Source organism: Empidonax traillii, unplaced genomic scaffold (genome assembly GCF_003031625.1).
Source record: "Empidonax traillii isolate 1590-97213 ecotype Southwest subspecies unplaced genomic scaffold, ASM303162v1 scaffold899:size248420, whole genome shotgun sequence".
Lineage (NCBI taxonomy): Eukaryota > Metazoa > Chordata > Aves > Passeriformes > Tyrannidae > Empidonax > Empidonax traillii.
The window spans coordinates 187810-201728 of record NW_020956092.1 but is presented as its reverse complement, the minus strand read 5'-3'; positions in this window follow the sequence as shown (position 1 = coordinate 201728).

The window sequence follows — 13919 nt, the reverse complement described above, 5'->3', positions numbered from 1 at the left end:
GCAATGGATATGATCAGAGGGCAGGAACACTTCTACTATGAAGGCAGGCTGAGAGAGTCTGGGTTGTTCAGTCTGGAGAGGAAAAGGCTCTGAGGATACTTTTCATCAGCCTTACAGTCCTAAATGGGACTGCAAGAAAGCTGGAGAGGGACTGGGAAGGATAGAAAAAAAGGCAATGGCTTTAAGTCGAAAGAGAGTAAGTTCAGATTAGATGCTAGAAAATTTTTACTGTTAGGATGCTGTCGTGGTTTTGCCCAGCCGGCCAACCCCTGGGGCTGAGAATGGTTTTGTCCAGATGAATTTCCAGACAAGAAGCCAATTAAAACTCTCAGTAACACCTTTGCTGATTACCTATTTAAGAAAACAGAAGAGAAGGGGATTGCGCAGTTAAAATTAGGGGCAGCAACCATGTAGGAGAGAGGCGGCGGGCCCGAGGAGGGTCAGGCCCTCTCCTCTCCCGGCCCTGGGCCAAGGGCAGGTGTAGCACTGAAGCCCCCCCTTCTCTCTTGTAAGAGAGTGAAGAAAAAAAAACTCGAGAAGACTGACTACTTGGACAAAAAAGCTGCAGAAGGAATTCCAGCAAAGAGATAACGGAGTGTTCAAGGTCAAAGCTGGCAGCTGGAGGAGAAAGAAGAACAGTGCGAAGGGAGCTTGTTTCTCCCCCCTTTTGCTCTCTCCCTTCAGCAGGGAAAAGACTGAAAAATAAAAACCTTCTACCTGTGAAAGTTTGTGGGGTGAGGAGACCCCCATGTTGCTCGTGGAAGAGCCTATACTGGAATAAGCTGATGTATGAAGAAGCCGAGACTTCATGAGAGACCTAAGGTAAGGCAGAGTCCTGTTGAAGACTTTGTGACCCTTGAAGGGGATGATGCTTATGCCGGAGCAAGGACAGCTCAGATAAGCTTGGGATCTCAGCAAGAGATCCATGCTGCTGGTGTTGGAGATCTGTAACCCTGAAAGAACCTTACGCCAGAGCAAAGAACGACTGGGATAAGATGTGGGGATCCAAGTAAGGGATCCATGCTAGACCCATGCCAAGAGGTCTATCAAGGACTGTTCTCCCATGGGAAGGGACCTCTATAGGGAACAGGGCTGGACTTATAAGCCATTATCCCCTGTAACTCCGTGGAAGACGATCCATAGTAAGCAAATGGTTCCCTGCAAGCCTACGGAAGGAAAAACCTTCAGAACCTGGGTAACCCTCTAGCCTCCGGTCTTAGCCCAGAAGGGGGGTAGGCACAACCCTGGAGGCTGACACAGAACAAGAGAGAAATGAAGGAGTTCCAACTGCGACAAGAGTGCTGCAGAGTTATTGAGGAGACCTGGAGCTCCAAAAATGGAGAATGAGACTACTTCTCCTCCTTGGACTGATTTAAAGGGGGGAGAAGTATTTCTGTAAATACATAGTACTTTTACTTAAGTAGAATTGTTGTAGATGTAATTCTTTAATAGTTTTTATTTTGCTAATAATAAATACTCATACTATTTTCCCTAAATTTAGTCTCTTTTGTCTGCATAAACCTTCTCTCAACTAATAAGTAATTGTGTGGGGAGTGTGAAAGCAAATTGACCCAAAGCAAACCCACGAAAGACGCTGAGACCCTGCAACAGGTTGCCCAGAGAAACTGTGGATGCCCCATTCCTGGAAGTGTTCAAGACCGGGCTGGATGGGGCTTTGGACAACCTGGTCTTGTGGAAATTGTCCATGCCCATGGCAGGGACTATTGGAACTAAATGACCTTCAAAGTCCCTTCCCCTCCAAACCAGCCTATGATTCTGTGATTCTATGGCTTTTGTGGGACTTTTTCAACTGAAATTATCTATTCCACTCTATTTTAACGTGTGGTCTTCAGCTCACTGAGGTAATCTGCCTTCCTAGCATGAAAAGACATGGAAAGTCCCATTAAACACTCATCCAAGCTGATATTCGGCATAAATATTCCACACCTCAGTCTCCAAGAACAACGTGGGTAAGCATCTTCTCAAATCCATGCACTAGTTCTTCATTGACACCATATATGAATTTTGAAGCAGCCTGTCACCTCAGGGTTACTGTAAGCTTCCAAATACAGGTGTCACATGTAGCTTCCTTCCCATACCCATATGCCAAATCAGTCAATCTAAGAAAACAGATCTTCTTGCAGAACCATTCTATATCTCAAACACTGAGCTATCTGTCTTTGCAGGAATTGCTTGAATTCTTCCTGTAAGTGTGAAATAATAGCCTCATACAGGCCTAAATACATGCTTTTGCAGGAACTTGATCTCAAAGTATGGCTAAGTGGAGCACTTAGTGCTTAAAACGGCAGCAAACTTGTGCTCATATTTGTAGGTAGATCCATCCTGAGTAATTCCTTTTATCCTTAACTCTTCCACACCTGATTCCTCGGCAACTGCTTACCTAACTGCCTACAGAGACTCTATTTTAAAATTCAAATGATCATGTCACTGGAGACACCTTTACTTCTCTGACACCTCTAAATATCTTTCTTTACCATTTGCCACAGGCCCTGAAGTGCTGTCCCTTTCCTACCCTCCCTCCCCTCCTCTCCCCCATCCCCAGCTGGTCTCTTCTTTTGCTATTTTCTATTCTGCTGTCCTCCTGTTTTTCTCTACCTCTACATATGCATTTAGAGAACTATCCACTACATTTCTTTAGCTGTGTTAAGTCTGTATTTTCACTTCCTTATAAAATATTTGAAAATATCATTGTGTTTGCATTAATTAAAGGCCATAAAACATCCCTAACTATGCCATAGAGAATAAGTCAGCAAAACCCACTTTTTAAAGTCCTGGGTTATGGTCACTCATGGGAACCCATCCCTTTAGCCAAATGAAAGGGGCACAGACTGTGTGTCAGAATCACAGCTCTTTGTTTGTTGGTTAGATGGTGCTACTACTGTTAAATAAACTAGTAAAGTCCTTCAGGAAGGATGAAGGCATGGTTTTTTTGTGTTTTTTTGATGATATCTGCACATGGTGGTTTGTCCCTGTGGTAGCAGTTTCCAGACTTGCCAGCAGTTACGCAAGAAAAAAGGAAGTGAGACTGGTGTCTGCTTCTAAATGTCATACCTTCAGTGTGTGAAGAACTCATAATGACACCAAGGATATTTAAGTTTAGACCATAGCTGTCTGTTATATGGCAGAGAGTAATAAGTTTTAACAGTACCACAGTGCAGAAAACTCAACACCTAAATCATGTAAGACTTTTCTTTACAATGGTATTCTGGTGACTGCACATGGCTATTTTTAAAGAAAATGTAGGACAATGTACTGGATCCTCGTTCTATGTTCCTAAAAAAACCTTCTGTTAAACAGCTTGACAGTATCTTCACCATCTAACCTGAGGCATGAGTGGCTTATTATATTAATTAAGGCACCATTATGATTAATAGCTCCTTGTGTCCGTCAAAGGGAGATAACACAGCCAAACAGCTCCAGACATCCAGCAACTCTCCACATTAGCCTGGCAAGCACACCTAACTCTTGATTTTCCTTAGACACTCTTAATGTTTCACCGTGAATGCCACCTAGTCATCTCATTCCTCAGACACAAGCAATTCTGGTGCATTTCTAACTGTCCTAATTTCTCCCAGCCTCAGCTGCCAGTTTGTAGATGTGTACCTTTCACCTTCCATCTGGGACCTTCAGAACCGTCAGCTGTGTATGTTGTTTCCGTATGTACTTAACCTTCGGGATGAAAGAGACTGTAGCTCTGCTGTCTGGCCACATTATCACTTCAGTCTTTATTATAGGTGCATTAATCCATCATAAACTCTATGGAGTCAGCAGGTCATAGGTGTAACAGGACAAAAGCAATCACTTATCAACCAGTGACCATGCAGGAGAGTGTTTCCTACCTGTCTTTTTTAATTTCTCTGCTTTAAAAGAGACAGAATACTTCTGTCTGATGTGGCTACATTGCCAGCCAGAGGTCATACTGTCTGAACAGTCTTTCAGTCATTTAATTAGGCTGGATTTTCTTCTAAAATATTAAGCACAAGCAATTCTCTGCTTGAAAAAGGTTATCACTCAATATATGTTTTGGGATGCCATGTGCTGAAGACAGAAGATTCTGTTTAGCAATAGTAGAATGGATTGACATATCCATGACATATAAAGAGGAGACTAAAGCTTTGGATGTTATATGCCAAAGTATAAACAAACCCAAAGGCAAACAAGCAAAAAAACCCCAACCAACTGGACAAAAAGGAAAAGAAACCTTCTGCTATTTTTTTTTTTTTTTTAGCTACTTTATTTTAAGCTATTTTTGGACAAAAGAAACTGTGAAGAACTCATGCAGAAATTATTTTGTATGCTAAGTCACACTAGACCAGCATATCTACTTATCTCAAGATTTGTTTTTCTGGTGATTTTATTTGATTTCCATAAAAAAAATATTTATTATTGGCAAACAAATGATCAGACAGGCATAGCAGAGTGTTGTTTTTATTTTCTGCAAACTTTGTCTGTTTTTTTTTCATGATTGTTGCAAAGCTGTGGTATCACAAAACAATTATTTTAAATGACAGTTGAACCTATTTTGTATAGGCAGTACTGTACAGGAAGTTCTCCAGGATCTACATATTTCTGTGAGGTTTTCATGTCAGCTACAGCTTCAATATGTTCTTTAAATGGCTTGATGAATATATGTGTCCCATGTGTTTGAATGCTTTTGTCATGGTTGGTAATTTTGAGAATGAACTTGGTATATCATCCTTGTGTCCTTGTCATAATTTTCCTCACTGTCCCTGGTCATCTGGGACTGGCATAGCTATTATCACCTCATCATGTGGTTGTTCAAAATATCTGCATGTATTTCTTTGCACTTTTATTAAAACATTCCCTGTATCAGTTTATTGCAGGAGGTAGATGATCTTGCAGCCACTGCATAGGGTTTGAAATTGTTCCATTCGGCTGATTAATTCTGTAATCTGGCTTGCCAAGACCTGTCCTTGTTCTCAGTAAAAATGTTTTTATCAGCTTTTTGGTGCTGTATATCAACTAGTGTGCAGATAGGATGATGCTATCTCAAGATAAACCTGATATTCTCTTGTGAATGCTTGTTAATACAGATTTTCTTATCTGCCATCTTCCCTTCCTAATTGTGATGAAACTGTTAACCCATGTGTTTGACTTCGTGATGTTTTTGTAACACCTTTTTTTTTTTTTTTGAATTTTAATTGAAGTTCCTTCACTATTTTCTAGTTAGGCTGTTTTCAGCAAGAGCACTAAGCATGAGCATGCTCTTCTTGGGTTTTCTGAAGTCAGCACTTATTTTCCCCTTTCAGTTTTTTACATATTTTATCTGCTCTTTTCCTCAGTGTAGATGAAAAAGGGACCTGGTTTTGATCAAATCCAATACTTTTCTAGGACTGAAGCAGTTCTTAAGTATTAGGATTTCATTCTAAGTCGAATATTTTCAATTTCCTTCTAATAAAATAAATTAATATTTCCAGGAATTTCTTGCTCACTGTGTACAATAAGAGAGATACTTGTAGGTCCTCTTCACTTCTAGCTTCCCCCAGGGCATTCAAATGGATTTGTAAACCTTGTTTCTATTATTTCCAATCTTCAGCCAGTTGTCTGAGATGAAAGTAAGAATATTTTCTAGGTATTCTTAATTTATCTCTTGACTTTCATATACTTACAGGTTTTCAAATAAAACACCAAATCCTTGCTTTGTGTGGGCTGTGGTTGCTTGTGACAACATGTTGTGCTGTCCTCTATATATCAGGAAGCCAGATTGTGACCAAGGATATAAAATCTAAAGTAGAGCTCACTCTATTAGACTTAAAGCACAATAGCTTCATCAAACACACCTAGACTAAGATCCCTTTGGTAATTAGATATAATTAATTTTAAAGAATTGAAAAAGATGTGACTTTAGTAATTCTGAGTTTTTCCTTAAATCAATCCCTTAAATTCAAACCTAGGAGGCCTATGACTAAAATTACCTTTGGTGAATATGAAGTCTGTGACTTTTTATAGAAAATATAATTAGAATACTCTTGTTCACTTTAAGGATAATATTCTAAAGATTTCTGTGTATGTCTTAAAAAGCTTATGTGATAAATCCTAGAGTATGTGAGGCTTCATGACTTTGATAAGTACATCATGTTGCTAAAGAACATATTTTGCTAGTGGGAAGGTATTTTACAAAAATCTATGAACTAGGTAGGTTTAGTTCTTTAGGCTCATATTTATGCAGGTTTAAATTATCTAAAAGAAAAAAAACAAGGGGCAAATGAAAGCTGATCTCTGAAATCTGGAAAATCAAACAGCCTGTGAATCTGCTTTTAAGGATGGTATTTAGGATATCATTATATTAATTTTATGTTTCTCTTCTCTTTCTCACCAATCACAAAAAAGAGCAATGTCAAGAGAAAATCATTTAACAAAAGCAATGCCTCTATAGTTTCCATTTCTGTTCTCTCAATCATTCATTCATTATCTTTTGTCCATGAAAGGATTCCCTGGATGTATGCAATAGCTGCTTTTTTTCTTTAAGAGTCTGCGGTGAAGATCGTTCTGAAGACTTTTGGAAATCCTTACAGGCTATATGAATTTAATCCTTTCTGTCTCTGTAATTTTTGACTTCTGGGGCAGAACTTCACAGAAGTCTCTGGATTTCATTTACAACAAGGAATTTACAAAGAGATTCAGTAAATTTATCCTTTCCTGTGCTCTTTACCAATCTGCTTCATATGAAAATGGTTGGCATTTTATTATTTTTTAAAATTTAAGATTATTAAATAAAAATGCCATCATCTAGCTTTCACGTATAGAGCTTTAAGTGAGGGGCAGCCTTCTAGATTTAATAGTTTACATGTTTCATAATTGAGTTTATTTGAACTCTTAGGTGAATACCACTTAGTTCTGGTGAGTGGGTGACATTGGTGGTGTCTCTTTGTGTGTAACCACAATAGTTCAGCTTCAGGTATAGCCTCCCCATGAATCCTTCCATCCTCAAACCTGTTGGGGGATTCCAGATGGGAACTTTAACCAAGAATGGTGAACATCAGTTAAAATAATATATTCAGCTTCTGAAAAATTATTTTTTCTGAGTGCTCCTTTATATCTCCATGTATTGTGTACATCAGTAGAGAATCCTTATTTCACCCTTTGTTCCAAAGGATTACAACAAAGTTATGAAAGGAGCTTGATTTGTTTTGTTAGCTGATTTCAGAACTTTTTTTTTTTTTAATGTGGTCTGCCTGTTACAATAATATGAGTTTATCTCTTATTATGTATTTGGTTGATTTTTTTGGTCTTGGCTGTTCTCCATAATTATATGGCATCTACTTATTTTTAGTAAATGTTAAGGTTCCCAGTCATCAGATAATTCCAGGATATTTTAACTGTAAAAAATATTACAAAACTTACAATAAATTTGCATGAAAAAGCAAAACCAATACAAAAATTCTTGCATGCAATTATGTTGCTTTATTTTTTAACTTCCCTCAAAAGCTTTTTAATGTCTGCTTCTTAGATTATATTATACTGTTTTCAGATTAATCAATCATAAGCATTTTTAACTTAAGATATTTCTAAGAATTTCTGAGAAAGATAACATAACACATTTTTTATTTATTTTGATCCCCAAATCACATACTATAGTTTTTGTCTGTGAAGATCTGTAAGTACATCAATTTTGCAAACCATTTTGCTGAATAGTCCACCTCTTAAATCTTTCTCCTTGGCTACTTGTCATTAGTTTTCTTCTGTGGTCTAGTAACCACAGTGGTGTTGGGTTAAGGATTGGATGATTTCAAAGGTATTTTCCAACCCATTTGATTCTAGATTCTAAGATTCTTTGAAGCAGACTGTCTCTTCACTAGTCATCTACTAAGATCTTTACCCCTGCACTTCTCTTCTTTATATAGCTATATTATACATCAAATGTTCATGTATAATTTTTTTCTTTATGACGCAGTTCTTATTCTATTCCTGGCATTTATTTTCTGATTGAATGATTGGGGTTTGAGTTGGTGAAAGAGGCAATCACAAATAAACTGACATTGCTCCATGTCATCCATGATCTCCCCCTTCAATCAGTGAAGGAATTTGTAACACTACTGATTTCTGGATATCTAGGCTAATATAAATTATCTGAAAGAAAACCACAATAGTTCTAATACATGATTCAGAGTAAAGTTTTAACTGATTGGTCTCAAATCATTGTTAAGGAATAAAGTTTACAAAAAGGGAGGTTCAAAGTAAAGAAAATAGAAATCATGAAGTCAGTTCATATATTCACATTTAAATGGCTCATATATCCACATTTAAGTAGTCCCAAGTTGACCCGAAGTTGGTATTTGAAGGTATAATTTTGAAGAAGACAGTGACAGTATACACAGCTTAAGATCTGGCTTCTGTGTTTATTTCCTAAAACTTTCAAAGAGCAAAGGGGAGGAAATAAACCACAAATATTTACAGAATAGTCATACCTAAAGCAGAAAAAATATCTCACAGACTTCTGAATTTGTTCACATTGTGCTAAGTTGCTATGACAGGGTACAATGTAGACATAGTTCTTAGTGGAAGCAACTCATCAGGTTTCCATGAAAGCTGTGTATAATAAAAATCCTGGAAAATGGTTTTGAAAACCACATATATTTATTTTGAGCATTTCTTTTTTGCATCCATCCATGGCTCAGAAATAAAATCTCAGATCTAGCCAAGAATTCAGCTCCTAACATTTTCTCATGTTTACTTGAATGGTGCATAAATAAAAAGTCCATCTTTTGAAATGATTCAGATGTTGTCAAAGATCTTTGCTTTCTACCTGTTAGAGTGTATGTAGAATTATCTTCAGACTGACAGCATACCAGTTACCCAAATGCAATTTGTGCACATGCATACATTAAAGAAAATTAAATACCATATGGTGCTGAGCCAGTCACAATTTGTACTGTTTGAAAATAGCATGCTTTTGAAGCCTGATGACAAATTTTATGGGTTTTCTCTTGCTAATTTACGGAAAAAGAGCTCTTAACCATTTATCCACAGAAGCACTGCCTAAGCTGTGGCTGCAAAAATTCACTGCAAGAACTATTTTTAAGTTAATCACTGTCCATAAAACATTGAAGACCTATGAAAAAAGATTTTCCCTCTTAAAATGCCTGCAACATTACCTAAATTTCCTGCCTTCTCTAGGTGATGATGTGTTTTTACTCATTACAAGTGAAAACATCCCAAGCAAATGAGGTAAATTGACCTGTTCCTGCTACCCCTTAGATACTCTGAGTCAGACAGATTCGAAGTGAGTGAGTATCTTCTGGCACAGTTTCAGGATGGTGCTCGTGCCTTCTACTGGTCAGCCAATGAAGTTGGGTGGTGCTAACCAGCAGCTTTCTTTAAACTGTTGATAAAATATCAGAATATAGTGAAACAGAGTTGTTATTAATGTCTGGGTGAAAATGTCCTTCATCGTTTGTATAAACTTGTAGAGTAACCTTTAATTCTTGACATGAGCAATGACTTTTTGTTTGCTGTGTGTGAAAGCTGTAAACTACTGAAGCAGCAAATAGAGTATTTAATCTTTGTATTTTTATAGCAAATCCATGCCCTATCTGAGACTGGAGGCACTTTGAATGAGATACTGGTACATGTGATAAGAAAATCTTGAGAGATATTTTGTATCTCCTGAGAGAAGCACAAGACTCTTAGAACTTAGTGGCATTTTCCCCTGATCTGAGTCAGCTGTTCCAGGTCCTTGTGTAGGTAAGGGAGGAAGAAAGAAAGTGTTATGATCCTTAATTAATACACAGAGAAAAGAGTGTACTGATTAATTGTTGCCTTGTCCATGAGCACATAGGAGCTCTCTCAAGGGTGATGACTGAATCTCAGGTTTCCTGAGCCACAACTTGTTACTAGCAAGACCATCTGTTTTGCAATGCAAAGATTCAACATCTGCTTCAGAAGGCAGAGAAAATGGGTTTTGATACTCTTTTAAAGATGGTGGGGGCTTTTTTCCCTCTCATTTTCTCTAGTGTTGATTGGAACTTCTCTTGTTTCTAAGTCTTATGGCACTGTTCATCAATGACAGCCTGTGCATTGTGTTATAAATGCTCTTTGCAGTTTCCCTTCTTATCTTTATATAAGAAGAATATGGACTATATTGGAAAGCCTGTTCTAGAAAAAGAGTTGTAAATGTTTTGATATTTCTCAGATCTAAAAGTGTATATGTATAAGTCTGTCTAATTAGAAAATTTGCCTTTGCTCTTTCATGAAATCTGTTTAGCTTTGGCTCATATGTATAGAAAAAAAAGGAGATAATTTGGTAATGGGAAAAATACTGTATTTTGCAGCCCTGAAAAAGAAGTATTTAGTATTTCCTTTTTGAACCATTCTAATTAAAGTCATTGTATAAATTTACTAAAAATAAAAGTTGTGGTCAACAAAGATAAGGATTTTTACTTTAAGCAAAAACATCTACTTCTTTTACTGAGTTTTTTTTTTTCTAAATGACTTCTTATTTTTCATTTTTGAAAAATTTTTTTCATCAATTTGACTGGTCACACAGACCAATATTTAAGAGAAACTCAGAGGGCCTACATTAAATTGAATCTATGTTTTCTGAGTTAAAAATAAAAAACAAACAAGACAGCAATTAAAATACAGTCCTTGAACCTACATACTTGTGCAGTTGGGTTTTATTGCTCTAGTATGTGTCTACTTCACTCTCATGAAACCCCACCTGGAGTACTGCATTCAGCTCTGGAACCCTTAGCACAAGAAAGACACAGACCTGTTGGAGCAGGTCCAGGAGAGGGCCATGGAACTGATCAATAGGCTGGAACACCTTTTCTGTGACAAAAGTTTGAGAGAGTTGGGGTTGTTCAACCTGGAGAAGGGAAGGCTCCGGGAAGACCAACCCAGCCCAGCTCTGACCAAGGAAAGCCCAGGTCAGTGCAGACTCTGGGCCACTTTACTAGGAAAGACAAAAATCTTATATATGCAGAACAACGAGCTTCAACTCCAGTAACTGTTTTTTAGACTTTTTTTACTCTGTTATATTCTCTTCTGCTTTTACCTATTTTCATTCTCTTGAAGTGATAAAGGGCTTGACAAAAATAGATAATGCTGTGTGTAATAGGATGTGGAAATATTTTATTCTTTTTTTTTTAATTTATACATCTTGTTAGCCTACATATCAATCTCCTACAAAAGAAAAAAGTGAACTAAGCTTTGCCTATTTATGCTGTATTGTCAGTAATCCCCTGAATGGTAATAGAAACATTTTAATAAGTTCTTTCTGGCTTCTTTTTCAAATCAGTTGGTGTCCTAAATATTTTTATGTTGATATTTCATCCAGTTCTGTTGCAGCTCTCTGCCCTGATGCTGTAAAAAAATGTTCCAACACTGCTTATAGACCTGAATTATCTTTGCTGTGTTCTCTATGAACTCTGACAAAGCTTTACAAGGTGGCATAGCCGACTCTGGTTTTTTATATCTTCTTCCAAAATAGTTTTGGTGTAGGTCTGTGGCCAGTGTCTGTGGCTTTATTTGTTTTTGACTGAGCCCATGCTTTGACAGACTTTGGTTTATGAATGGACTTCCTGGCTTTTTGGTCTCATAAGGAAAATACTTTCTTAGTATTCTACTGCATTTACTCAGTAAATTTCTACCTATAAACCTTTTCTTCATGTAACAAGCCTAAGTGACTGACCCTTTATCTTGTTAGTCAGTGATGTTTTGTTGCTTTAACCATTCTGTACATTCTGTTTAAAACAAGCACACCTAGTCTTATTGATATAATTGCTTCTCCAGATGCTTAGTCTCAAATAATATCTATAATTACTTTTGTCTTCCCTCCTTTGGCTTGTGTATTTAATTTCAGAGTGAGCAATGTCCTTTTCCTTGAGGCCCTGTGTCTGTCTGGAAGGGTTGGTAAGATGGTAACTATAAGACGCCACCTGAACAGTGGCATTACGCCCAGGAGTGGAAGGCAGTGACACAGTTCTTCAGTCTCAGTAGTTTTATACTCCATTTGCCCCAGGCAACTATAGTTGCAGCAGTGGGCTGCAGAGCTCAGTGGTGTATATCAGACAAAAGTTCTGCTCTCAGGAGGGGGAATGGAAGATGACAACCAGGCTACAGGAAAAAGCGACAGCCAAACTGAAAGGCAAGATATCCTTTTGCAGTATAAAATAGTTACTGAAGTGCCAGTGAAATAATGTGCCACAATTATCAAATTACCAAATCAACCACACATTCAGCATATGTGTCAGTAGCTGTGAACATTGTTGGCAGTGTGCATTGACAGAAGTCAAAGTTTTCCATCGAAGTGAAGAGACAGAGAAAACAAAGTGATTTCTAATCCCCATACAGCTTTTATGATTGGAATGAACTTGATTATTTTTTCCCTCCACTAAGCTGTTTATTTTCAGAATAAGAGTGTGAGGCTGCTTACTCAACCTTTCTTTCAAAGAGTCTGGTGGCTGACTCTCCTGTGGCGTATTGTCACAGAGGTGTACTTGCAGCAGATTAAGCCACACAGATCTGAATTTCATGATCTTTTACTGTTTGTCATCTGTAACATTCTTCATTCAGAAACTGTAATGATTCCCATGTCTTCATTCCTTGGTCTCAACATTGTCCCCTTGGTAGCACTGATGCAGGCAGTAGATGAGTTGTCAGCACAGTTTGTATCTCCATTAAGAAATACAGTTCTCTATTGCTGCTCAAGGTCAGCATAGTCCTTCTGAAAGATTTTGCAGAGGGAACAAATGTCACCTGACAGAGAATATGAAGGCAGGTCATTTGCTGGAGTACACATTTTTAGAAGCTTGGATATGAAAGTTTTAACCTTGTTCCATAAATTACAATGCAGAATGTCCTCTGTGTTCTAAAACTACACCATTTTATCTGAGGTCAATATTTATACAAGGTTTTATAGTGAAACAAGTCTTTGAAGCACAACTTTATTTTCATTGTTTTTTATTTTATTTTAAATAATAAAGGCATTCCTTGGTTAGCCTGATATTGCTAAATACTTTAGAACTTCAAAATGGGGCAGTAGATGTAGTAGATATTTTAGAATTCTTGTAAAGTAGTAGTGTGCACCGCACTTGGAAAGATAAAAATCACAAAAAAGTAGCAATTACAATAATGCCTATGGAAAGGCAATCTTTTCAACCTTAAACAAAAAAGAATCACTTCACTGTCATTATAAAGCTATTCACTGGAGTCATGGAGACTGAGGTGTTACAAAAAGGAATTATAGAAATTGTGTTAGTAGTAGTCGTAGTACAGTCATGTCTAAAGTCATTCTGACAGAGAAGGTTAAGAAGTGATGAAAGTAGATTTATTTTAAAAGCAATAATTTATTTAAGCTCCTCTACCTTTTGTGAAAGAATATATTTTGGCTGTATGAAAATGAAAGATGTAGGTATTGTTACAGTTAGAGAAAAGTTGAGACAGTATAATTTTACAGATCTGCAGTTTTTTCACATTTTCCAGCTCTGATTACTTTTTGATATGTTATTTTGTGAAGAAATAGTTTTAAATAACTCTTACAGTTCTTAATGAGTTTGAGTATGAAAGCTTAAACATGCTGGATTTGAGATGAATGAATACCAAATATTATGAGATTACATTAAGTAAAATAACATAGGAAACTGCAAAAGGCACAGAATGAGGTTCTTCCCCAGGAAAAAACTCTTCCATCCTATTGTGACACTATTTCAGTCTTATCATGAGTAGTCTAAAAGAAAGAACTAATTTTGCTTCTTTGCACACAACACTAGTCTGAAATCATGACAACTGGCAGCTATAGCAGAAACTCTTACAAATTAATCAAGCTCAGTGATGAATTAGCAAAGCCATACACCAGCTAACCTGTAGGCGCACAAAACTCAGGACAAACAGCTGTTTTGACATTTCTAGCTGGGAATCCTGCCCTCCACAATCAT